Source organism: Symphalangus syndactylus, chromosome 14 (assembly GCF_028878055.3).
Source record: "Symphalangus syndactylus isolate Jambi chromosome 14, NHGRI_mSymSyn1-v2.1_pri, whole genome shotgun sequence".
Lineage (NCBI taxonomy): Eukaryota > Metazoa > Chordata > Mammalia > Primates > Hylobatidae > Symphalangus > Symphalangus syndactylus.
Genome location: NC_072436.2, coordinates 13,301,622 through 13,327,711, shown reverse-complemented (window position 1 = coordinate 13,327,711; position 26,090 = coordinate 13,301,622). Strand labels below are relative to the sequence as shown.

The 26,090-nt window shown below is 51.8% G+C and overlaps 1 protein-coding gene across 1 annotated transcript in view; it reads left to right on the top strand.

The window, feature by feature from the left end:
- The window catches only part of LOC134732416 (mucin-2-like), a 319,755-nt gene that overhangs the window by 238,657 nt on the left and 55,008 nt on the right, over nt 1–26,090 (top strand). Inside the window, exon 3 of the mRNA XM_063617376.1 lies at nt 6,881–6,985. The gene's annotated coding sequence lies outside the window, so the exon portion shown is untranslated. The remainder of the gene's footprint in view (nt 1–6,880; nt 6,986–26,090) is intronic.

The window sequence follows — 26,090 nt, the reverse complement described above, 5'->3', positions numbered from 1 at the left end:
GTCCTGCGAGGGCGTCTGTCTGCACCTGCCTGTCCCACCAGCTCCATATGCGATCTCAGTCTCCTCCCAGCATCACTGACACCGAGGCTGATCGTTCTCACTGTCCCACGAGAAAGCCCAGCTCTGGTGTGTTGTGTTTGTTGGAGCTGCCTGACTGCCATGCCTCTCTCCTCTGCTTCTCAGCAGGTTTGGGGGTCCTGCACACTCCCAGGGAGCCGCGGTTACCCCAGCTCCTACTTTCTCACTCGGGAAAGCAGCCTGCACCTCAGAAAGATTTAGAGCAAAACATGAAGCTGTTTTAGTAAAAAAACAACAAGAGTGACCCTTCAGAAGCTTCTGGGCTTTCTTGTTAGACCCCGTTGTCTGTAGCTCCCTCCGTGAATGATCGTGAGCCTGTGACTGAAACGCCATGTCGGGGCTGTGACCACTCACTGCCCTCTGAGGCTACCTGGCTACCTGAGCCCCCAGGCCGGTTTGCAGGACCACAGAGCCTCCCAGCAGTTGCGGGCAAGAGCCGGACACACAAATGAGGATGAACAGCCTCCCTCTTTTCAGAGGCTGAAGGTATTTGGTGAGGCCACACAGTAGCTCCTGGAGGTGGGAGGACAGGCAGGGGAGCCTCTTGTCTTGGGGGGATTGTGGTGGGCTCAAGACCTGGGCTCTGAAACTTGGGAGCAAGTGGCCCCCCCAGGGGGGCCCCAGGAGATGATGCTGCCCCAGGAGCCTTGCTGGGAGGTCGGGGCTGAAGCCACAGCCCCTAAGGATGTTGGGGTGGGAAGGGGAGGCTCTGAGCAAGGGGTACCCATGACAGAGCACAGGCCTGGCCGGGCCTCACTTTATCTCCAGGAAGAAAAGATGAGGCCCCGCCCAGCCCGTCCCTCCCTTGCTCCCCTGAGTGTGTTACTGGACTCTCATCAGGATTGTAGGGGTTCTGTGGCTGCTCCCTGACACTGACCAGAGCCCTGGATGGTTGGGCCTGGGACCTGCAGGGGGGTCTGGGGTGAGATCTCAGGGTGGAAACAGGTAAACAGGCCCAGCGCAGCTTGGCTAAATGAATGAGTACATGAATGAGTGAGTGAAGAAGTGAGGTGTGGACCCTGGCCGCTATATTCACTGTGCTTTACTGGGAGGTCTGTGCTCTGGACATTTGTGAGGACATCCGTCCCATCTTTGGCACTTCACTAAGAAAGTCCCTGCAGCCAGGTCGAGACTCTCCCAGCCCTGCCTGCCCTACCCCTTTGATAATTCTCACCCCAGTGGGGTATGCAAGAGCCTGGAAGGTGCCAGAAGCAAGGGGAGCAGCTATTAAAGAGTTTACATTACATATAAGCCTTCTATGAGAGATAATCAATTAAGTGGTATTCATGAAAAATGATTACATATTTTATTATTATTCAGACATTGTGCTTCATATATTTAATATCTGAAATTACATAAAAATTATACGTATTCAATAATTTTTAAAAGTCAGTTTTAAAATTTCTCCAGCATGCTACTGATTCTGAGGCATTTGAACTTACTTGTGTTATAATTCTCACAAATAAAAGAAATAAAGAAAAAAAGAGTTCACATTACAGATGGGGAAACTGAGTCTGCAGCTGGCTGACCTTAGAGTGAAAGCGATGTGGAGGTGCCGCGCTGGGCTCTGGAGATAGGGTCCCAGCTCTGCCAGCATGCAGGCTGTGTGCCTTGGAGTGGACTCTCCCAGCATCCTACATCTCAGCTTCCTCCTGGGGTCACTGGAAGGGTTAATGAGTTACACTGCAGAAAGGGCTTCCCTCGGTCCCAGTGTGGCCCTGCAGCCCTGTCTAAGCTGCCTGTCCTTTCTCTCCCACTCCCGCCAGCTCTCTCCCCCTCAAGGAGACTACAGCAGCCGCAGAGAGCTGCCCCTCCATCCTCACATGTGCTCAGGCCAAGGAAGACCCGCGGGCAGCAGCAGCACAGTTTATTAAGCCAATCAAATCTTAAGTGCATGAGCTCCAGAGACCCCTGAGGTCTTTTTATGTGCATGAAGGAGCTGGAGGGTTTCCTGGGCCTGAGTCTTTCTTAATGCTTGGAACAGGTGGGTGTACAGCAGTCTGCCCTCTCCCCTGTGTCCCCTTCCCAGGAAGGCACCTGTCACCTGACAGCCAGCCCCGCCACCTGCCCCCACCTTGGGGACCCTGGTCTGGTCTGGCCTAGTATCCTCACTCGGACGTTCCGAGAGCACAGGACAGAGCCCGGCAGACTCATGCTCCTGCCCTTGCAGTGTGTCTGGTGGCCTGCCTCCTGCCTACCACACCTCGTCCCATCAAAAGTGCTCAGACCACAGCCCCCTTCTCATCTCTGCTGTACCCTAGAAAGGTGGGTCAGGCCATGGCTTGCTGCCATGGGCTCTCTGTCTCATTGAGAATCTCCCTTCGCCCTCTATTTTTTTTTAATCTGCTCTTTTCCTTGTCTCTCCCCCTGCCTGCTCCCCTTTTCTTCCTAGCCCTCTTCTTTGTCTCCTGAAACTTCTCGTGGTGTGCCTAATTCCTGGAGGCTGCAGAGGCTTTGGAGATGCAGCCCCACCTCTCTGTGCACACACAACCCTGAGGATCGATTCAGAAAACGATTAGTTACAGTACGGTAGCGCTGCTAACTGTGGCATTTTGCTTTGCAGTTATTGATACCTCATCAGAATTGAGAAGCGATAGTCAGGAAGGGGGAGGAGAAGGGAGAGGGCAGACGCCTGTCCTGAAATGTCAGCTCTGATGGGGAGGGATTTTCAGGTCCGAGTGAAGCTGGCACCTGGGTTGTCCTCATCACAGCCGCGCCTGACCTTACATTCAGGAGGGCCGGTTTGTTCCAGGTTCATGAGAGTGCAGTCCTTGCCCCCAAGCAGACATGAGGCCTCGGGCTGCCTCCGTCCTGTTCCCCATTTCTGCCGTCACAGAGGCACCACTTCCCACTCCACCAGCCAGAACTGCGTGTTGGGCAGAGCATGGGGAGGTGGGATGTCTGGTTCTGTTGATGGACAGAGTCAGCTCCAGGAGCCCAATCTGGGAGAGACCCCAGAGGCCCTGACTCAGGGTTCTCCAGGTAAACAAAATCAATAGGACCTAGGTAGGTAGGTAGGCAGGTAGGTAGGTAGATAGATGATTGATTGATTGATTGACAGATAGGACAGACAGATTTTTAAGGAATTAGGCCATGTTATTGTGAAGGCTGCTGAATCTGAACTCTGTAGGATGTGTGGACAGGCTGGAACCTCAGGCAGGAATTGGTGCTGCAGACTTTTTGTTTTTGTTTTTGTTTTTTTTTTTTGAGATGGAGTCTCGCTCTTCTTACCCAGGCTGGAGTGCAATGGTGCGATCTTGGCTCACTGCAACCTCTACTTCCTTGGTTCAAGTGAGTCTCCTGCCTCAGCCTCCCAAGTAGCTGGGACTACAGGTGCCCACCACCATGCCTGGCTAATTTTTGTATTTTTAGTAGAGACTGGGTTTTGCCATGTTGGCCAGGCTGGTCTCGAACTCCTGACTGCAGGTGATCCACCCGCCTTAGCCTCCCAAAGTGCTGGGATTACAGGCGTGAGCCACCATGCCCAGCTGGTGCCGCAGTCTTGAGGCAAAATGTTTTTCCCCAGATAACCTTAGTTTTTGCTGTTAAGGCCTTTCGACTGACTGGATGAAGCCACCCAAATTAAGAAAGGCCATATCCTGTGCTGAAATCAATTGACTTTAGACATTAGCCACAGTTACCAAGTACCACCCCAGCAACACCTAGGTTTGTGCTGGACTGAATCCCAGGGGACAAGAGCCTGGCCAAGTGGATGCATAACACTGACCACCAAATGCCCCGAGACCCCAAGAGCTGATGACCAGGGATCAATGGATGGGCCTAGAGGGCAGTGAACTCCTGGAAACAGCAATGTTTCTGTGTGTTATGGAAAATGGGCTCCTAACTTGCATTAGATGTTTAATTCCAAGGCAGTGCTGGGGGGTGACTTGTCTGTGCTACTGGTGAGCAACAGAGCGGTGCTCCCTCCACAGAAAGGCCCGGGCAGAGGCTTGGGAATGCGGGAGGAGGGTGGAGGTCCTTCTCCTCTGTGAGCCTGCAGGAGCTCCACCTCCCTGACAGGACAGGACCCTCAGCAGGGGGCAAACGGGCAGCCACTGCTGACTGTCCTAGAAGCAGGACGGGGCTGGGGGGCGGGTAGGAGAGAAAAGAGAGGGGTGGGAGGGGCCCATGGAAGCCTCTACTGGGAGGAGTGCAGAAAAAGTCTACAGGAACTGGGAGTTTGGTGACAGATTGCTCTGGGGACACAGAGGAGGTCTCCCTGGCCTGGGCAGGCTGGCAGGGCTGAGGTTTGCACTGGTCATGGGGAGAGGACCCTTGGAAGGAGGTGAAACTGACTGTGAAGGGCCTGGACCCCCAGGCTCAGGAATCTGGACTTAACCCCCAGGCCTTGAGGGGAGCTTCAAGGGATTTTAAACAACTTTGTGCTTTAAAAATCTACTCTAGGGACAGGGTGGGGAATGCACGCTAAGGAGGCCATGCTACAGGCAGGGAGTGCAAACAGGAGTTGGAACACTGCGTCCAGGGTAGCCGTGCATGCGCACATTCATCCCTCATTCCTCATTCCCTGAGCACCTGCAGCTTGCCAGGCCCTGCTCCGGTACAGACACCGCAAGGCAGCTCCACGCGTCCTCAGGAAACTTCCGTCTCAGGGCGTTGTGCACAAATGAAGACAATGACAGCGCTACTTTATGACTGTGGGGTACAAAGAACTACCTGAGACTGGGTAACTTATAAAGGAAAGAGCTTTCACTGACTCAGCGTTCCTCATGTCTGGAGAACTTACAATCAAGGCGGAAGGCGAAGGGGAAGCGAGGTGTGTCTTACATGGTGGCAGGAGACGAGAGTGAGGGGCGAACTGCCAACCACTTTTAAACCATCAGATCTCACAAGAACTCACTCACCATCACAAGAACAGCGTGGGGGAAACTGCCCCCATGATCCAGTCACCTCCCACCAGGTCTCTCACTCAACACGTGGGGATTACAATTCCAGATGAGACTTGGGTGGGGACACAGAGCCAAACCATATTTTGATGCGACAGGCCATGAGCAGATGTGGCAGGTGATGGGGCGGGGGCTTCCGATACAATGGTTGGGGGCTTCTCTGAAGGGAGGCCTGAACAAGCAGATGTCACCCAGCACCTGGAGGAGGGGACAACATGTACAAGGACCCTGAGGTCAAATCCAACCAGAAGGCCCCCGTGGGTGGGGCAGAGGGAGCAAGGAACAGGTGTGAGAAGCAGCAGTGGGGGTGGGGGCGGGGCACATGCAGGGGATGGGGCAGTGCCCACGGGGCCGGAGCCACAGGGTGGGAGAGGAAGGCTCAGGTGAGGTGGAGGGAGGAAGAGTCCAAAGTTTCAGCGGAGACCCCGATCATGTGACACCCCCTTCCTGCCCTGTCTGCCTTCCTCCTTCCTGTGCAACATCCACTCTCAGGTGCTTTGAGGAACACAAGCCACATGAGGCTCTGTCTTAGTGGGCTGGGGCTGCTATAACAAGATGTCATAGACTGGGTGGCTTAAACAACAAACATTTATTTATTTATTTTTTTTGAGACAGAGTCTTGCTCTGTTGTCCGGCTGGAGTGCAGTGGTGTGATCTCAGCTCACTGCGATCTCTGCCTCCCAGGTTCAAGCAATTCTCTTGTCTCAGCCTCCCTAGTAGCTAGGACTCCATACTCGGCTAACTTTTGTATTTTTAGTAGAGATGGGGTTTCACTATATTGGTCAGACTGGTCTCGAACTCCTGGCCTCAAGTGATCCCCCCGCCTCGGCTTCCCAAAGTGCTGGGATTACAGGCATGAGCCACCACACCCTGTCCAACAAACATGTACTTCTTACAGTTGTGGAGACTGGGAAATCCAAGATCCAGGTGCCAGCAGATCTGGTGTATTGTCACTGGGGGTTGGGGGTGGGTGGGTGGACAGAGAGGAGAAAGAGAGAGACAGACACTCTTATGAGGGCACTCATCCCATTCAGACAGCCCCACCCTTATGACTTTATGACCCCCAAAGGCTCCACCTTCAAATACCATTACATTTGGCCTTTGAGGGAACAGAAACACTCGGACCATGGCAGACTCAATCCCTGCCCACAGCCGACACAGATCAGCAGAGCGAGCTACTAAGAGGCAGAAGCCAGGTCCCCCCTTGACATTGCCCCCACCCAGTGTCTAGCAGGGAGGCCTGGTGGCCAGAGGCCTTCACACTGTCAACCCCAGAGAAGCCTAAGACCAAGAAGGAGAATTCGCGGCTGCTCGTGGTGACACTGATGGGGTCTGATGAGAAAACAGCCTTGCTTCCCATCGAGGGCCTAGCTAGGCTGCAAGTACAAACCACGAGGGCTGCTCAACCCACGCCGGCCGTTAAAATTTCCTCTAGGATGCAGCCCAGCGCTCGGGAGCTAGGCCTGGTAATGGGACTGGTGCTGAGGATTCATCCCCAAGGAGGCTCTGCTGGCATGAGAGAGACCTGGGGCCCATCTTGGGGACAGGCGACTGGGCCATTCCCCCATGGGTCCAACCTCCAGCCTGACCCTGTCTCCTGCTGGCACGCTCCCCTCTGACCCCAGCTTCGGTTTTGATACCGTGAGTCTCACCTACAATATCTGGGGCTGCAGAGCTAGGAGCATCTTCTACACATGAGGTGGTGGACCGGGACACCTTCTTACAGCTTCTCCCAGCCTAATGCATTCCTGTTTGTATCGTTCAAAAGACATAGTGCCCGTGACACTCTGTCCTGTAATATTTCCAATCAAGAGTGCGGGAGAGCGTGCGTCTGATGCACTCCAGATATTCAGAGATTGAAAACTGTTTTGTTCTCTTGTTTTCTTTTTAAAATGCAGCGTGAAGTCAGAACAGCCAGAGGAAATTCTGCCACCATTTTCCCGGAGCTGGTCTGCAGCCCCTCCAGCTGGGAACCTGCTCCTGAATCATCCCTCTGCAAACAGGTATGAACCAACCTCTCTACGCAATGCTTTCTGCTCTCGCCGAGCTGGTTCTCAGATGGGGGCTTCTCCCAGGCCTCGGGGTGCCCACCGCCATGGGGAGCGATGCGTAAGGCTGTCTGCAGGAGGAGCTTTGGTCTGCAGAGAGGAGGGTCCCCACCATGGGGTTCCCTAACCCCTCTGTGCTTTTCACCTGCCCTTCCCCAGTCCCCTCACTAAAATGCAAATCAGCGAGTGTATAATAGATAATTAATAGACTGATCAGCCAGCAAGGGAGGTAAGTAGATAAATAATTTTAATTATCCTTGGGTTGCCCATAAATTCCCTCACTGCCTGTTTATTAAACTCTATTTACAGGAGTCATTTATATTCCATGTCATTTCGCCTCCCCTGCCTCCTGGGTGGCTCCCACTGGGGCTGACCTAGGGTGGAACAGCACTGTGTGACCACAAGATCTGCCGGTGGAGCTCGTCCCGGGCACAGGTGTCAAAAAGCTTTGCCCAAGTGGCCAGCTGGATGGCAACAGGGCGGACGCGCTGCTCACGCGAGGCCCTCCTTCTGCGCCCCAAGGTGGCCGCAGCCTATATTTAGGCCTGAGTCGGAAACCTTTATTATACTTGGCACCTGTGCTGTAGGTATGAGCTCATTCTTCTCCCCGGGGATGGCCTTAGCCTATTAATAGCCTTGGCTGAGGTTCCCTCCTTGCTCCGAGTGCCAAGAGAGAAAGTGGGTTAATAAATATCAAAGAAAACTCCCTCAGAGGGCCTGGGGCCAGACTCTCCGAGACTCTCCAAGAGTCGTGGATGTCAGGCCCCAGACCAGGAGAGGGGTTCCCTTTTCCCCCAGCCTCTCATCTTCCTCCTGACAGAGGCCCAATGACCAGGCTGGCAGGTCTGAGGATCAGGCATGGCAAAGCTCTCCCAGGTGCCCGTGGAGCTGGGGGTGGAGGAGGGCACCCGGCACGGGAGGCCTAGGAGGTTGGCTCAGGTGGGGCTGTTGGTATCTGGGCAGCCGAAAGAGGGAGGTAGGGAGGGCACCCTGGACCTTCTGGCACCTTCCTTCTTGCCTGCACCCTCTCACGTCCTTCTGCCGACTCAGCAGCATGGAAGGGAAAGGGAAGAAGTGGCCTCAGGATGGCCCCTGAGGGAGACCCCACCCTCATCCTCTCCCAGGCCCGGAGGCTGCGGCAGGAATTGTTTAGCCTGAGTTGGAAACAGTAAGAGAAGGGAGCCCCAGGAACAAAGCAGGGAGGAGAGGGGCGCTCCTGAGGGCAGGTGTGCCAGGGTGGGCAGGTAGCAGGCTCTGTTGCACTGATTCCCTTGATCAGACAAATTCCAAGAGAGTCACACGCGTGCAGGCCGTGGCTGTCATTCTGCATGGATGTGTGAGCCGCCCTGGCCTGGCACGTTGTCACCTAGCACTGCTGAGTGCCTTGGGTCGGGGAAATGTCTCACAGCCCCGTCTCATTTACTTTCTGCCGTTGCCGTGCATGGGTGCTCTTAGCAGGGCTCTGGGAGGTCACGGCCACCCAGCTGGGAACTGGCAGAGCTGAGGCTCAGACTGGCGTTATCTGGCCGCAGCAGCCGCCGCCTGCAGGCCTCGGGTCAGGATGTTTTCTGCAGAGCATGGGGCCCTATCGGCTAGATTCCGTCTGTGCTTTCTGGCTTTCACCCACTGGACATAAAGGCAGACTATGGATACTGCTGCTTTTATGAAACTCGACGCTGGCTGAGCTCTAGCATGGCAGCCAGTGACAGCAGAGTCTGGGCAGCCTCCAGCCCCTGGCTGGCACAGCCGCTGCCCAGGGCTGTACACTAGAGGCTACGGCAGGTCAGCCCTGGATGGTTAGCCAGGTTGTGCACTCTCTGCCGGTTGTTCTGCTCTCCTTGGAGGGAGGCTGGCTGCCCACAGCAGAGAGGGAATTCAGGCTGAGCAAACGGAAAGTCCTTTTTAAGTTTCATTCAATGCAATTAAAGTCTGAAAAATGGCCCAGCGGAGTCTCCCTGCCCTTTCAGGAGTTTGTTCAGCTCAGAGCTGTGCAGCTGGTCCAGCCCTCGCCCCAGCCCACACAGGCTGTGTGGGAGGAAGACGCAGGGCCAAAGGAGAGGCAGAAAGACCTGACCGTGATCTCCCCAAAGTCTTTCTCCCCTGTTCAGGGGCTCGCTGGAGGGGGCGGCCGAGCCCATTTCGTGTCCGTCTGTCCAGAGGAGGCGGACAAGGGGGCGGGGCTCTGCCCTGCCTTGGGAAATGGAGGCGGAAACACGTGGGTCTGAAACCAAACAGCAAGCCCCACTGGGACAGCTGTGCGTCGTCTTCATTTTTCTGATTATTTGGTGGATCTTTTTAGGGTTTCTTACCTGATTCTGTTTTGGGGAGTTGGGTGGGTGGAAAAGACAAACAATGATTGAAAGGCAGGACAAAACTGATCTCAGGAATAGCTATGACGGCAGGGCTTGGCCGGCTGCAGGGTTTCAAGCCCCCCGCCCGCACCTCTCCCTTTCCCCACCACACAGGCAAGAACCCCTTACTGACTCCGCTTCATCTGCCTGATCTTCAGGAACTGAGCCACCTGGGGCCACCATTGGAGGGGTTGATGATTGACTAAAAATAGCCAGAGCTGTGCTTCCTGCCCTGGCCAGGCGGCGGCCCACCCACCCTGCCCAAACAGCATCCTCTGAGAGCAGGGCCACAGCGGAGTCCACCCGGCCCTCTAAGTACGGGGCTCAGGATAGCGTCCGTGGAAAATGATGGAATGCCCCAGTGTGAGACACGGTGGGAGGGAGGAGCCGAGTGAAGGAGGTGAGGGATGTGCTTCTTCCACAGACACAAGCAGGTGTAAGCCAGACTCTGCCTCAAGAACACGGCACCTGTGTCACGGCCAGCTCTCCCTCATGTAACCCAACAGCCACCAGCATCTTCCGAGAATCTTAGAGTTCCAAGAACAGAGGTCCTGGGTTTGACTTCCATCCTCTTTTATTCTAATCCCATCATATTTTCTCCCCTGGGGTTAGGAGGATCTGGGGACCTTCAGCAAGATCAGTAATTTTCTTTTTCAATTAAAGTCAGGTCAGTATCTTTTTATTATCACACAAGCAATAGATGTTTTTGTGGAAAGTACAGACAAGAAAAACAAAGAAGTAACAATCTGTCAGAAATAACCGCAGCTTACACCTCGGTACATGTGTGATGTGTGTGTGATCTTCTAGCAATTTTTTTTTAACACCTAAGAGTATGAAAATCCTTCTGCAAAAGCAAGATCATGCTATATATATATATTTACATGCATACATAGATATCAAAATATATATGTACATATATGCATATATTTACATTATATACAAATATATGTACATATATGCATATATATTTATGTGTGTATACATATATATTTTTTGTTTTGAACCTGTTGTTGTTGCTAGACAGTATTTTCAGGAACCTATTTCTAGGTTGCTATTAATCTCATTCTTCATGATTGAATATCATTCCGTTGCATAGAAAAACCATAACCTGTCCCTCAAGCCTGTCTGCAAGTACCAAGATAGGCATTAGCCACCAACCCTATTTCCAAAACTCTATGCTACACTCTAAGAAACTAGAAGATTAATTTTCCAAACAGGAATTAGAAAATGATTATTCACATTATAAAGGAGTCTGCAAACATACCCTCCAAAGAGCTCCTTTGAGAAATGGGCTCCCTGGGGCATTAACTTCCTATAATGGATAAAACCTCAAGTCACGGGCAGCTCCATAGTGGGTGGTGCATCTGACTTCATGTTCCTTCCCTCATGGAGGTCCTTCCCAGGTCCTCCAGATGCATGTGTGGCCAAGTACACACATGCACACACACACAGGCAGACATGCACACTGCATACAAACACATGCACATTGTGTACCGCACACACAGGTGCATACACATACATGCACCTAGTGTGTGGAAGCTTCTCTTCATTGTCAGCTGTAAGGTGATGTTAATTAATTCACTATTAATAGCATCTATTTATCAGATGGTCTGCCCCTAGCAACCATTCCTGGGGAATAAACTATCATTTCTCTCTAAAAGATAAAGGGAAGTAGATGCTGATGAGTCTGGGCAGGTCAGTGCCCCCAGCCCATGTGACTTATTATTTCAGGAGGCAAGCAGACAAACCTCAGAAGAGAAAATGCTCAGGGGACTTTTAATAAAATCAGGTTTAAAAGAAACCCAAATCCCTGGCCTGCAGGTTAGAGTCTGCAGGCTCCGCATCTGAGGGGACACAAGGTGGTGAGCATCTTTGCCCTAACAAGTCCAGCTGAAGACCCCTGAGACCCCCACTTCCCCAAGACCACTCAGAGGATGCTGCCCACAGGTGAAGTGTTTGTGTGTATATTTATGCAACCATATACCACATAATCAGTAAACATATTTCTGGTATATTTATGTTCAATTTCAGGTATACATATTTCTAAAATAATTTGGTGAATTAAAAATCATAGCATAAATGGACTATTCAAGACAAGATCTCATTCTGTCACACAGGCTGGAGTACAGTGGTGTGATTAAGGCTTACTACAGCCTCTACCACCAGACCCAAGCGATCCTCCTACCTCAGCCTCCCAAGTAGCTGAGACCACAGGTGCACACCATCAAAACCAGCTAATTTTAAAAAATTTTTTTTTGTAGAGATGAGGTCTCACTATGCTGCCCAAGCCAGCCTCGAACTCCTGGGCTCAAGAAATCCTCTGGCCTTACATACCCAAAGTGCTGGGATTACAGGCATAAGCCTCCAGCCAAAATGGACCTTTTAAAGTGAACGACTCAGTGGCATTGAGTACATTCACCACCTCTGTCTAATTCCAAAGCATTTCCATCACTCCAAAGTCAAGCCCCTTACTTGGGAATATTTTAAATATTTTTTAAAAGCATCCCAACTACCACCAGCCAAAAACTTTGCAAAACAAGCCAAGTTCAATGGTATATGAAGCCTGGGACTTGGTATCATTCATTCATTCACTCACTCATTTCTTTCACCATCTATTTTTTTTCTTTTTTTTTTTTTTGAGACAGAGTTTTGCTCTTGTTGCCCAGGCTGGAGTGCAATGGCGCGATCCCGGGTTCAAGCGATTCTCCTGCCTCAGCCTCCCAAGTAGCTGGGATTACAGGTGCCTGCCACCACACCCAGCTAATTTTTTGTATTTTTAGTAGAGAAGGGGTTTCACCATGTTGGCCAGGCTGGTCTCAAATTCCTGACCTCAGGGGATCCACCCGCCTTGGCCTCCCAAAGTGCTGAGATTACAGGCATGAGCCACCGCACCTGGCCAACACCGTCTATTTCTATAGTGCTTACCAGGAACCAGAAACTTCTGGGTGGAACCCTGGCTCCGTCTTATTTGTGAGTGATCCTGGATCGTGTACTTAACTTCTAGGTCTTGGTTTCTTATCCATGAAACAAGACGATAACATGCTTCTTGAAGGGCTGTTGATGGAAGGGGAGGGGTATTTATTTATTGTGTGTGAAGGAATCAGCACAGTGCCCGGCATGCAGTGAGAGCTCAGTGGGTGCAAATGTCTGTTCACATTTGTTTTTCGTTATATTAGAATACACAGAGCAAAAGCTGACATCTTGACCATCTTTAGTTCAGCGGTATAAGTGCATTTACATTGTTGTGCAAACGTCGCCACCATCCATCTCCTGAACTCTTCATCTTGCAAAGCTGAAACTCTGTTCTCATTAAATAATACCCCACCAATTTAGAAAGCATCACCTTCCCCCAGTCCCTAGCAGTCTCCGTCCCGCGTTCCATCTCTGTGAATCGGATGACTCTAGGGACCTCACATGAGTGGGGTCACACAGTATTTGTCCCTTTGAGTCTGGCTTATTTCACTCAGCGTAAGATCTTTGGGGCTCATCCACGTTGTGGCCTGTGTCAGGATTTCCTTTCTTTTTAAGGCCCTATAGGTTCCAACGTATGGGTGGGGGAACCACATTCTGCTTCTCCATCCATCCCTTGATGGACACCTGGGCTGCTGCCCCCTTTTGGCCACTTGGAGTAGTGCTGCTGCGGGTGGGTCTGAATTGTCATGACTGTCTTGACACTGTGTGATGGAAGTTAGACTGACTAGGAAACTCGCTTTCCAGCGAGGTGCTCCTCCCCTGCTTTCTCACACGTAAAGGCAGAGCCTGTGAGACTGGCCTGCGGATGGCCTTTAGGTGAGCAGGGCCGGAGCCTCGTCAGGGCGACTCCGAGTGCCAGAATGTGTGGAGTACACCTCTGTGGTCTCAGTCTTGAAAACACACTTACTGCCGAGGCCGTGTTCCCCCTGGCACTGCACGAGGCTTATCAGAGCTGCATCACCCTGGGAGACTTTGTCTTCTATTAGCCACTCACCCCAGAGGGGTTCCAAGTCTGGGCGTGGCCCAGATGGACAATTCGCGGCCCCAGAGGGCTGAGCCTATTAAAGGGCTTGGTTCACATGTGCAAAGTCTTTCTTGACATAACGGGCTGGGACCCAGAAAGTCCCATACATTAAGTGGGCTGGGACCCAGACAGTGGCCTCTGAGGCTCTCCCAGGCCCATCCCAGCAGGGGAACAACTCCTAGCCAGAGGCTTCTCCCTGGGGCCTCTGTGTGTGAAAACTACCAAGGTGCAGGGACTGGGAAGGGGTGATCTGGTGACCCGCAAGATTTCAGAAGGTGACGGTGAGGAAAAAGGGCATGTTCTCCCAAAGTCAAGGCTGCAGTCAGGCCCTGCGTCAGCCCTGGCAGCCACGCCTCCCCTGTTTGGGACTTTGTTTATAAAAGCTTTGTGGCCACCTAAGGAAGAATTTTCTGAAAAGGAAACACTGGAACATCCATTTTCTTCCAAGACCCATTCATCTCTTCTAGAAACTTAAAATACAAGTGCAGCCCCGGGTGCCTCACCAAGGTCTCCGGTGCAGAGGCACAGGGTCATGTCTGGGTGTCCCCCCAAAGTCTCGAAACGTCGGCTTGGAAACTAGATCCCCTGGGGAGTTCATCACATCAGGCAAAACAACAATAATAGTGACAGCAATATCATCTTTATCTGAAATGGTCTCTCCATCAGTTCCGGTAGAACGTGCCAGTCCACGTTGCCCTGGCCTCCCGGTTCTGTCACTGACTGTCTGGTAGATCTTTCTGTTGTTCACGTTTAAGCTTATTTAACCCACAGATTCTCCCCTCCTCCAGGGTTTTCTCCCAAAGTCTATGTCCCTATTTCATTTTTATTAAGAAATCAAAGATTTGTTTTTTAAATCAGGGCTGCAATTTAGCAGGATCACATCTCCCCACTTTGGATGGAATCACTCATTTTCCTTTCTGACTATTCCCATCTCTACTGGATTCTGGGTGCTTCCCAGGGCCATGTTGGACGCTTGGGATCCGTATCAATTTCTGGGGGCCGCAATAACACAGCGCAGACAGGGTGGCCCCAGCAATGGAAATTTCTTCTCTCGTGGCTCTGGAGGCTGGAAGTCCAAGATCAAGGTGTCGGCAGGAGCTGGGCACAGTGGCTCATGCCTGTAATCCCAGCAATTTTGGAGGACAAGGTGGGCAGATCACTTGAGGTCAGGAGTTTGAGACCAGCCTGGCCAACATGGCAAAACACCATCTCTACTAAAAATACAAAAGTTAGCTGGGTGTGCTGGCAGGTGCCTGTAAGCCCAGCCACTCGGGAGGCTGAGGCGGGAGAATTACTGGAACATGGGAGGCGGAGGTTGCAGTGAGCCGAGATCATGCCACTGTACTCCAGCCTGGACCACAGAGCGAGACGCTGTCTCAAAAAAAAAAAAAAAAAAAAAAAAAGTGTGGGCAGATTCCTTTGGAGGCCTAATCAAGGAAAGCCCGTGTAGGGTATTGAGGAGCTGGCTAAACAGAGATGCTGGAGGCGGGGAAGTGGCCACTCCCCTTGGCGTGTAGATGCCGTCTTCTCCATGTCCTCATGTGACCATCCCTCTGTCTGCATCTGTCCTAATCTCCTCTTCAGGAGACCAGTCACTTTGGATTAGGACTCACCCTAATTAACTCAGTTTAGCCAAATTACCCCTTCAAAGTCCATATCTCTAAACACAATTGTCCATTGGTATCCTCAGGGGGTTAGTTCCAAAAACCCCATGATCTGATGATGCTCAAACCCCTGGTATGAAATGGCACGGCCTCTGCATGTAACCCATGTGCAACCTCCGGTACCCCAGGTATGAAATGGCGCAGCCTCTGCATGTAACCCATGTGCGTCCTCCCGTACCCTGGAGATCACCTCTAGGTGACACACAAGGACTCATACAATGTAGATGCCACGAAAATAGCGATGACACTGTATTTTTTCACTTCTGTTATTTGTATTGTTGTATCATTATTTTTATTTATTTTTCTAATACTTTTGATCTGTGGTTGGTTTAATCCATGGATGCAGAACTCTAAGATCCAGAGGGCTGCCTGTACAGTCCCATTTTAAGGAACCAGTGGTTAGGACTTCAACATAGGAATTTTGAGGGAACAAAACTCAGCCCCTAACAGAGCCTGACGCCATCCGGGGTTGTGTCTGGGTGTGCTGGGCAGGGTTTGCCAGGTTTGCTTTCAGGAATGGGACCCGCCCTCACATCCTGCCCTCTCTGGCCTCTGTTTTGCCAGCACCGAGATACCACACCTGGCCTCTTATTTATTAGTTCATTTCCCATGTCCCTCCCGTATTTCCAAGGCCAGCCGCATCTGCCGCCAGGGAGGATTTCAGCAATGCTGAATCCAAACAAACCTCTCCAGTTACAGACTCGCGCCCACCCGCCTCCCAGCCTTGCATCAGCAGGCCGCCGCCACCCGGCCCTGATCGATCGTGCCACCAGCACAGTCTGTTTGCTGCTGTCTTGTCCTGCCATCAAGGTCAACATCACTCACATCCAGCAGCAGTGGTGTGTTGCAGTGATGCCCACACCACAGCTCTCCACCCTCTTCCACTTAATTTGTTGAAAAACCACACCAGCTCTCCCACCACCCCTGACACCTCAAACTCAAGGTGTGTAAGTGGGGGCAGTGTCAAGAGGTGGGACCCCCAGCTTCCCCAGCTGGACCCTGCCTGCGAGATGACCCTCTGATCTCAGGGGGCACCTTCTGACACATCACTGGCCTGGGATGGCTTCCTTGGCAGATTCTGGGGCTGCAATGTCCTGCTGTTATCCTGGTGTGTCACGTTCCACCAAGCATTGACTTGGCAACCTGGTGGCCACAGGATCTTTCTGACCCTCTCCATCAAGTGAAGCATTGGCTTGCTGACCGCTGCACCCTTGGTCATGCTGCATCTTGGCCTGGAAAGCCCTTCTTAGTCAAAAGTTGCTTGTATTCTGATATTTAATCCAAGTGTCCTCTCCTGGAGAAGCTAGCCACAACTCTCCCAGCGCTGCCTCTGTGCTTTCTGTGCTCACCCATCATGAAGCCAGCCTATGCCTCCAGTCTCTTCTCTACCAGGAGGGAGCAGCTAAAAGCCGAGATTTGTTGCAATTTAGCTTTGTCCCCCACCCACGCCTTCACAGTGCCCGGCACTTATTTGGTGTTTAATAAACTGCCCATTAAATGCAGACGTAGTTCCTTTCCCCTGGGGTATTGCTCGATGGAGTGCTGCAAAGTAGCTGCAGATGCTTTTCTGACTTCCAGAAGACATTTCCAGTGCTACTGGGCTTGCTTGGTCTGAGCTGGCTCACATTTACCTTTAACTGTTTGCTCTAAGATGCTGCTGAGTGCAATGACTTAACCCAAATGCGTTTCATGTTTGCTTGATGGAGAACTCTCCACAAGGAGAAGCTACCAGAATGGGACACTAATACCCATTACGTCTTCCCAGACACATGTGTTGTTGGTAATTCATAGGCTTTTTATTATTATTATTTGACTATTTGGGTATAGTCAGACAAATAGGCTTTTCTGCTCAACTGTCTAGAACAATTTCTAAAGAGTAGCTGGAGTGAGGTGGTGAAACACCCAGTGCCTCAGTCACCCCATCTGCTCCTGTGGCCCAATTCCAAGGGCATAACTTCCTGAAAGCCACCCCCAAGTGGGCTGGGACCTGTGGACTGGTCAGTGTGGCCGACTGTGTTTATTATGAATAAACCATGACTTGGGCCTGACCCCCATCTCCCTGGGAAAGGCACACTGTGCCCTGGCCTGTGGCCACCGGCTTTGTGGCAGGCACTGGGCCAGATTTCCAGTGTCTGTCCTACATCAGCTTTGCTTCTTTCTCCTGGAGGCCAGAGCCCAGCCTGCTCCTGGGACCCTGGGATTGCTGATTGGAAGGGGTCTTAGTGGTACCAGGAGATGGCCCGAGGAAGCCACGTCACCAGGTAGAGATGAACCTCACCTGCTCCACTAGTTACCCTTGGGGCTGGCCCGGGATGTACAGCAGCACCCCAGCTTTGGTGCTTCCCAAAGGCACACAGCCCTCCACAGGGCTGGCTCACATGAGGGGCACCTTGGCCATAGATAAGCCTGCCTGGGAGGCTGGATCCCAAGGGGCCCATGGAAGGAGCACTCACTAAGTCCCTAGATGGGAGTCCGGGGTGTTAGCTATTTGCTGGGAGTCATTCTTATTCAGCTTTTATGTGACCCCAGTCCCCAACTCATGGCTGCTCAGAGAAGAGGAGGCTCTGCCAAGCTCCAGACGAGGCAGGTAGTAGGCCTTGGACATCACTTTAAGAAAACGAACAAACACAGAGCAAGACACTGGCCAAGATCAGGAGGAAAAAGCCAGAGCTGCTGGGGAGAGGAGGGGCAGGAGGAGAAAGAAGAGGGTGAGGGGGAGGAGGAAGAGGAGAGGTAGGAGGAGAGAGGATGAGGAAGGGGAGGAGGAGGGAGAGGGGGAGGAGGGAGAGGGGGTGGGGAGGAGGAAAAGGAGGAGAAGAGAGGAGGAGGAGGAAGGGGAGGAGAAGCGGGAGGAGGGGGAGGAGGAGGGGGAGGAGGAAGGGGAGGAGAAGTGGGGAGGAGGAAAAGAAAGAGGAGGGAGAGGAGGAGAAGGATGGAGAGCAGGAGGAAAAGAAGGAGGAAGGACAAGAAGAGGAGAAGACAGAAGAGGAGGAGAAAGAAAAAAGGAAGAGGAGGAAGGGGAGGAGGGAGAGGAGGGAAGGGGGAGAGTCTACAGCTGGTGTGTGTGGAGGAAGCAAACCTCCCAGGCTGGAGGCCAGGTATGGACTCTTCCGTTGGGCATTTTCCTGGAAGCCTGGCTCCCCAGGGAGGGGTTAGACTGGGGCTACCCTCCTCCAGTCAGGGGACTGTGCCTGTTCTTCAGTGTGTCCCTTTTGCTGACATTATCACTACACTCATCATTTTTATATGCAGGTGTAACCTAAAGTCGGCCCATAGAGCAACAAAACACAGCCTGGCTCTGGCGAACAATGTGATTATTAAGTAATGAGATGAGCCCCTCAACCATATAAGAAATCAAAATCATATTGTGTGTGTGTGTGTGGTGTGTGTATGCGTGCGTATGTTTGTGGCTTTTTGCGGGGTGGGGGTTAAAATTTTCTTTTAATTTTTTGCTGATGGCAGGCCATTTTTTAAAAAGTTCTTTTGTATTTTCCTTTTGCGTCTGTGCACTGGGGAGCCCCACAAATTCAGAGCTGTGAAATTTAGCTGTGTCAGCAGCCTGCAAAATGAATTGACATTAAATGCAACAAAAGTCTCTAATTCACCCCGTCGCTCCCCTGCCCTCTTCTATCCCCTTCTTGACACCTCTCCCCCAGATCCAGCCCCACCCAGTTGTAATTGGGAAATGGAAGAATGAAGGTGGCCGTCAGTACTGCTGGGCCACTGGGAATGACGCTGGCTCAACTATTATTTAAGTCTCATCAGTTAAGTATTATTTACAAATAACTGCCCTTCCCCACGCCCTGCCACAGACAGACCCAAACATACTGCACAGTCCCCACTCCCAATGCTGCCCTCATCCTTCCTCAAACGCACCCCATGCTTTGCAGCCAGGGAAGGGAAGGTACTAGATCCCACCCTCAAGCTGTGCCTGAGGAGCTTGGCTCATCCATCCTTGTGGGGTGGACACAGGGTGCTGGGGGAGCAGGGGGAGCTGACGGTGGGGCAGGGCAGGAAACCAAGTGTGATGTGGTGAGAATAGCTGAAAAGTCAGAGAAAAACAAATCAAACAAAATGTAAGCCAACAACTTCTGATCTTTCCATCAGCACCTGACTTTGCCCGCACTCGGACCCTGAGTCAGGCATTGCTCATCCCAGGCTGCCTGTGGGAAGCCCCTCCCCTTCCCTGAGTTGGAAGGCGCTTGCTGGAAAGGAATTGGCTCCCACCCAAAGTGGACAGAGCCGCCAAGGCGGCGGGCATCCCTCCCTCGCTCCCTCACCTTGCCAGGTTGTGCATTAATTTTTTCCTCCTGCTCTCCCTACAAAACGAATCTTGATTTAAGAAATCAGACCTGGCAGCTGTGTCTTGTCCTTAACATGCTCCAGTTGCCAGGGTATGGAAAATCTGCTGTGGGCAGGCAGGATTGCCTTTAAATGCATTTCTAGTGCTGTGGATTTAGCGAGGACGCACGAGGCAGATTTCATCTGCATGCTGCGTGGCTTATGGGCCCCAGCCACTGGTGCCAGGTCAAACCGTGGCCTCTGAGAAGATTCCCAAATCCAAGCATATTCCCTGTGGCCGTCTTCTCTCACATGGAGTCTCTGACCTGGGCCGAGAGTGTTAGGAAAGGCAAACTAGACTTCAAGCGACACAGAAGCACATCACGATCGAAGTGGGAGATCACACTCCCTGAACTGGCCGCTGATTTCTTCCATAACAAGGTCTCACCCACCCCCAAAAGAGAATCTCTTCCTCTTAGGGACAAAACTTTAGAAAGCTCTTCAAATAAAGAGTTGGGAGGGAAATGAATTAAAGCAAGTGACAAGCGATCATGCTTTGGATTTAATGAAGGCAGATCCGCAATGGCATGAGCCTTCCTGAGCACTGGCCGCTGTTTCCAGGTGATAAATGTGTGTCCTGTGAGGCATGAGGCAGAGCTGAACCAAAGCCTCCTCCACGCGGCCCACAGTCCAGAGTTCGGCCGCGTGGCTGGCAGCGCCTCCCACCCGCGGGTCGCTGTCCGTGGTGCTGAACTCGTGCCTTCCCCCATTCCACATCTTTCCTGTTTCTCCAAGAAGCAAAGGTATCTAGGGGGTCGTGGTGGCTCACGCTTGTAATCCCAGTCGCGGCAGGCGGGTCATTTGAGGTCAGGAGTTCGAGACCAGTCTGGCCAAAATGGTGAAACCTTGTCTTTACTGAAAATACAAAAATTAGCTGGGCGTGGTGGCAGGCGCCTGTAGTCCCGGCTACTCAGGAGGCTGAGGCAGGAGAATGACTTGAGCCCGGAAGGTGGAGGTTGCAGTGAGCAGAGATCACACCACTGTACTCCAGCCTGGGAGACAAAGTGAGACTCCATCCAAAAAAAAAAAAAAAAGAAAAAGAAAAAGGTGTCTGCTACCGGAGTACAGCACAGAAACTCAAGGCTAGAACTGGGTGAAAGGTATGCCCCATCGAATCTGATAAACTTGCCCTCCAAGCCAGGATTCTGCTGACGGATCTTAAGTGCAGATAAACTGTTAGGGAAGAGCAGCGGCTTGTTGAAGAGGAATAGAAAACTGGTTCAATTTGCTTTTCTGACTCTGTAAGGCAGGCAGGTGGCCCCAGTTGAAGCACATAGTAGGCTGCAGTATGAATCTGCACCTGCTCTGTATGAATCTGTACCTGCTCTGGAAGTCGGACAGGTGACTCTGTGAGACTATGCCGTTGCTTCCCCTGCCCTAGCTGACCCCATGCTGGCCAAGGCTCTTTCTCAGCCCTGTTTCATCTCTCCATCCTGTAACAGCAGCTGGGGCTTAAATCCTAACCCGAATGAGTCCCCGACAGCCTCCCTATATTTCTTTTCTCCTTTATCTGGCTTATTTGTGGACCATGCCACTGCTACAGGGCAGCCTTCCTGCTTATCTGTCAGCCCTGAAAGCAGCAGGTTATCTAAAGCAAGAATGGCTCAGGCTGCGCAAGTGACTCATGCCTGTAATCCCAGCACTTTGGGAGGCCAAGGCAGGTGGATCACCTGAGGCCAGGAGTTCAAGACCAGCCAAGCCAACATGGTGAAACCCCATCTCTACTAAAAATACAAAAATTAGCCAGGCATGGTGGTGCGTGTCTGTAATCCCAGCTACTCGGGAGGCTGAGGCAGGAGAATCACTTGAACCCAGAAGGTGGAGGTTGCAATGAGCCAAGATTGTGCCACTGCACTCCAGCCTGGGAGACGGAGTGAGACAGGAAGGAAAGGAAAGGAAAGGAAAGGAAAGGAAAGGAAAGGAAAGGAAGGAAGGAAGGAAGGAAGGAAGGAAGGAAGGAAGGAAGGAAAAGAGGGGGGAGGGAAGGGAAGGGAAAAGGAGGGGGGGGAGGGAGACGGGGAAGGAAGGGAGGGAGGCAGGGAAGGAAGGAAGGAAGGAAGGAAGGAAGGAAGGAAGGAAGGATCGGTCTTGATGTGAGCAGCAGACGAGTAACTTGGAACATTTTTGTTGGCCCCATGTGAGCTTGAGCAGGTCACTTTACCCTCTAAATTCTCAGTTTTCTTACCTGTTAAATGGAGATAATGAGATGTGCTCTGTTGACCTTCCAGGTCTGATGGAAGGGTCAAATGAGGCCATACCTTTAAGTAGCTTTGAAAAACTATGAAATATAATATACATATTAGGCATTACTAACAGTGGCACTGTAAAATAGAAGCACTTCTCAGACTTTGGTCTGTGATGTTCCAGCCAAGCAAACTCTTCAGGGGCCTCTTTTCAAGGGGGATGGAAGGTGGGGACAGATATAAAAACCCCATAAAACCAAAGCAAAACCTCCAGGGAGGAATTGTCTTTTATACCAACTCCCAAAAGAAAGGCCAAATTCCAAAACGAAGTCTGTTTGCTTCTTACTTTCCTAATGTAAAGGGAACGGGTGATTTTTTTCCCCCAAATGCAGTTTCATGTTGGTGAAATCAGAATACAACAGTAGGGTCTCTAGCGGCAGAATTGAGCAGAGGAAAGAAAGCAAAAGGATCTCTTCTAAGCATTTGGCATACTGCTGTTCCCTCATTACACAGCGAAAGCAGCCCATGCTGTCCTCCGCAGCATCAAACACTTCTAAGGGCAGCGCACTGGGTCTGCATGTGTGTGTGTGTGTGTGCATGTTTGTGTGGGTACCGTGCTGAGTGTAAGTGTGAGTGTAAACATGTCCCATTATAGACTAACATTTTAATTCCTTTTCTCAACCAGTATTCATTGAGAACCTTCCACGCGCTGGGGCCATGCTAGCGACTGATGCCACAGTCCCCTTGTCCCCTGGTTGCCCTTGGTTAGTGGGGAGACAGCATACACAAGGAAGGTACCATGGAATAAATGCTATATTGGAGGCCTGAGGGGTCCTGACACTCGCGGGGTCTGTGAAGATGCACATGAGTGGGATTTTCTCTGCCTTTCCTACCCTGGCTTTGCTCTTAGTCCCCACCTGAAGCTGGTCTTCAGGTCCTGTGACGTGTCCTGGTGCCAGGCATCTCCTGGCTTCCTGTGGTTTTCAGACAACCCCTCTATTACCACAATATGATTACTGGAAGATTCATAGTAATTCAGAGCAACCCCAAAATATTGATCACCAGAGAAAGCCCTGGAATGAGGGGTGGGGTAAATTGGTGAGGGAGCTCCGTGGCTGGCTTTGGGGGTCCTAAGCTACAGCATCTCAGTAGGGGTGGAGGCTGGCTATAGTTAAATCCATGCCTCCAACCCAGGATTGAGACTTGGACATTGTGAAATTCAAGGTTCAGCTCTGTGGTGAAGTTTTTATGTTGGAATTAGCTAAATCACGTGGCGTCCTAATTTCTCATAGCCAACCTGCAAAGGTAGTTCCCTTGCTTGCTCCTAAACACAGAAGAACCACATGGGGCCATCTAGAAAGGCTCCAGGAGCTGCCAGGGGAGAGGGGCTATGTACTCTCTGTGTTCTGTGAACACAGAGACTCTTCCACACTGCTGCCTGTCCCTGAGAACAGAGATCAAGGCAGACTTCAGAGAAAACTCCCTGTTTGGTCCTGCCTCCCTGGGCAGTGAGCCATTCCAGCTCTGCAGACCCTGTTACTGATGCAATAAGGGACTATAAGGCTCAAGGGGTGGACGCATGACACAGGGCTCTGAGTGTGCCCTCAGCCCCATTCTTCCTGCCCAGAGGAGGAGCATCCCCAACCAAGAGCTTTTGCAAGACTTCAATAAATTCCCACACTTGAAGCCGAGGGCTGCAGATTCCTACTGTATTTAATGTCCGATCCATGCAGACCAGCCAACTGAACACAGCCTCACAGCAACTTTCTTATCTCTCACACGCTAACCTAGCTGATGGAGTTACCCCAGAATCCAAAATGCGGCACTGCAGAGCGAGCTCTCGCTCTTTTCCTCATACCCAGGGCACATCTGAGAGAGAAAATAACCTCACAAAGAATGCTCCAGTGATCCTATGGTTTAATGCCCTGGCCATCAGAGTTGACATTTATGCTATTAATTTTAAAACATGTCATTTCTTCTCTATAAACTTCGGCTTGTTTTTGACCCACTAAATAACTCCCTTCCTCAACTGCAGGCTGGCATTTTATCATGATCTTTCCTCCAGCCCCCAACACCACACCTTTCATTTGCCTTTCCTCTCCTGAAGTCCCAGGAGAGGGGTGGGAAACACTGGGAGAGGTTAGGCAAGCTAATCCTTCCAGAAAGGCAGAGAGCCACGCAGGCTGAGCTGAGCTGAGCTGCCTGCTGCAGCTGCCCCTTGCCCCAGCAGATTCCAATCCAAGCACACAGCTATTTCTGGGAGAAGGCAGCCAGCGGTGTCAAGGGCAGAGTGGCCAGGGCTGAGGGCATGGAAGAATTGATCTTGCATATAAGGTAGAGCCTCTCCAGCCACCAGTCAGCAAACCCAGAGGAGAAGCCTCTGGAGGCGCGATGAGATGCATGTAACTATGCCTGTCCGTCTGCCTTGTCAGAAATGATTGCTTCTCTGATTTTGGTAAACATTCATCCTAAATATCATTTATTTCCCTCGGGCCTGACCTCGGAAGGCCCTTAGCAAGGGTCACGTGGGTCAACCTCAGACTCCATTTGCTAACTGCTAGCTCTCAGAGCCCTTCCCTTGGCTATACTGAGAAGGGACGTGGCAACGGCAGGCATGTATTGAACCGTTCCCCAGGCACCAGGCATGAGGCGAAGAGCCGCGCATAGGCTGTGCTTTCGGGTCCTCACAGGAAGCCCATGACACCGTCACAGCATGGAGAATCACGAATCTCTACTTTCCAGATGGGGAAACTGAGGCCCTTAGAGGCTCAATGGCTTCCCTGGGCCCACACAGCTAGCAAGGACTCCAACCTAGCTGGCTCACCCCAGAGCCTGCATTCCCAGCCACGAGCCATCCTGCCTCTCATTCCTTCCTTCCCTTTTCCTTTGCCATCTTCATGGGCCTCCCAAGAGGTCTCCTTCACAAGGCTCCATGACGCCTCCCCCAGCTTCAGAAGGTTCCCCTTCCAGACGTGTGTGTCTCACACTGGTATGTGAGGACCCCCCAAAGCATGTGCTTGTCTCCCACCACCTGCCTGCCCTCCAAGGAGCTTCCAGTGCCTGAAAAACTTCTGCTCACCCCTTCAGACCCCCTGGGCATCTTGCTTCTCCTCCACCTTCTGTCTGAACCCTCTGGAACTCACCTGTTGGAGGTGTGTCTGTTTAGAGGCAAGGGCCTGTTTCCCTTCCATCCATTTCAGGGGCGGGGGTGGAGCAGTCCCTGACCACCCCTAGCCCAGTGTTATTAGTTATTTTTAGCAATCAATGTTATTGATGTCATGTTCACTACAGAAAGCCACCAGAGAGCTGTTCTTCCAACTCATTACATTTAGAGTTGAACTATCCCCTTTTTATATAAATCCTGACACATAAAGATAAAATACGCCACTTTCTGGGGGAAGCTCTAAACTGGAGGCCAGGAGCTGGGAGGCAGCTTTGAGTGCAGGAAGCAGCTTTAAAGATGACGCCAAAGGGGGAAAGCCCCAAAGGGCTGTCCCCTGAGCCAGGAAGTAGGACCAGAGAGTTAACATCGTGCCTGGAAAAAGCACAGTCCCTGGGCTGTCACCAACATAAAAGGAAGAAGTCAGGGGAAGCTGTGGCTTGAACAGAAAAGACTGATAATTTCTGGGGACCTCAGCTCTGAAGTCTGGGGCAAAAGCCGGCCAAGGGCTTGGCAGGGGCTGGGTGCTGGGTTCCTTCTGTGGCTGCTGATGGCTGGCGAGGCTGCCGGGTCCCAGTGCTCACTGGTCTACAAAGCTGTTCCTGGGGGCAGAAACAGGCCTGAGTTTTGGAGAATGCTCTAACCTTCCCCGTCCCTCTGCCTTGAAGGGACTGAAGTTTGGGCCAGCCACAGGACTCCAGATGGCTCTTGCCACACCTAACCCGCTGACTCGGGCCTGAGACTACAACGTGGGCAGAGGCTGTGCCGAACGTACTGGAGAGGCCTGGTTTCCCTGGCTCTGCATAGGGGGGTGTCTTTTGGGATCTGGGGAGCAGCAGAAGGTTAGAGATGACAGGTTCTGGTGAGATCACTTTCCAAATGTGATAATGACAGGAGGACAGCTGTGAGTGACTCCCCCCAACTGTCCCCGTGGATGCAAGATTCCCACCCCAGTCCCTGGGGCTCACCCCCTCGTTCCCTGCTACTATATTCCATCCATGCTAAACAACTCTCTCCCCAACAGGAGCCAGGTCCTTCCCTTTCAGAACCTGTGCTTTTCATGCAGTGTTCCTTCTGCCTAGAACACTCTACTTCTCCCCATTACCTCACTGACGAACTCTGAAATCAGGGAGGATATTGGGGTCAGCTATATCAATTGGGGGGGTCATTATATTTTGGGGGACATGAAACGTGGAGATGGATAAGATCATCCCAGAAGAGCACGTAGCTGTGGGGTGAGAAGACCAGTGAACTGAAGCCAGACCCAGGGGAAAGAGGCCCTGGGAGAGGTGGCCCAGGCATTTCGCTGGTGTATGGGCCACTGAAGCTGGGGCCAGAGCCTCTGGGATGACGGATGAGGGATC